The following is a 515-nucleotide window of genomic DNA, read 5'->3' as shown; positions in this document are numbered from 1 at the left end:
AAATTAATTTTGTAGTTTCTATATCCTTACTGTTAAAATAGACTATTAATTAATGATATAAAAAAGATGTTCTGGAAAGTTGCCGGGAAATTCTATTTCCTAAGAATCAGGATATGAACTAGTATGAGAAGAAAAAGAGAAGGGAAAATGACCAGTGTTCATTAACAAAATACAATATTTACTCATCATGCTGTTGATGAAGTAGAAAAAAAAATGTTTCCTAAAAGTTTACAAGGACTAGTTACCATCATTATCATGCTCTTATGTAGATGTAAAAAGGATATTTTTCCTGAAAGCCCACTAAGTCTAAAGCTATCATTTTCATCATACTCTTGTGAACCTATGAAAGGGTAATTCAACATGAATGCCCACGAGAACTAAAAGTACCGTTATCCTCATGCTCTTGTGGAGCTATGAAAATGTAATTTGTCCAGAAATTCCACGAGAACTAAAATTACCATCATCATGCTCGATTCTCGTCTGGAACTATAAGAAACTGTGTGTCCTGAAATCCG

The 515-nt window shown here is 32.6% G+C and overlaps 1 protein-coding gene across 3 annotated transcripts in view; it reads left to right on the top strand.

Annotated features, from left to right (window-relative positions):
- LOC137643945 (uncharacterized) overlaps nt 1-7 on the top strand; it is a 648,304-nt gene extending 648,297 nt beyond the window's left edge. For all 3 annotated transcript variants that reach the window (XM_068376721.1, XM_068376722.1, XM_068376720.1), the window contains exon 15: nt 1-7. This exon is cut by the window's left edge and continues 428 nt beyond it. The gene's annotated coding sequence lies outside the window, so the exon portion shown is untranslated.
- The last annotated feature ends 508 nt before the right edge of the window (nt 8-515 follow it).

The sequence above is a fragment of the Palaemon carinicauda genome, chromosome 7 (genome assembly GCF_036898095.1).
Source record: "Palaemon carinicauda isolate YSFRI2023 chromosome 7, ASM3689809v2, whole genome shotgun sequence".
Lineage (NCBI taxonomy): Eukaryota > Metazoa > Arthropoda > Malacostraca > Decapoda > Palaemonidae > Palaemon > Palaemon carinicauda.
Note: the sequence above shows the minus strand (reverse complement) of the source record. Positions and strands in the feature narration are given on the sequence as shown.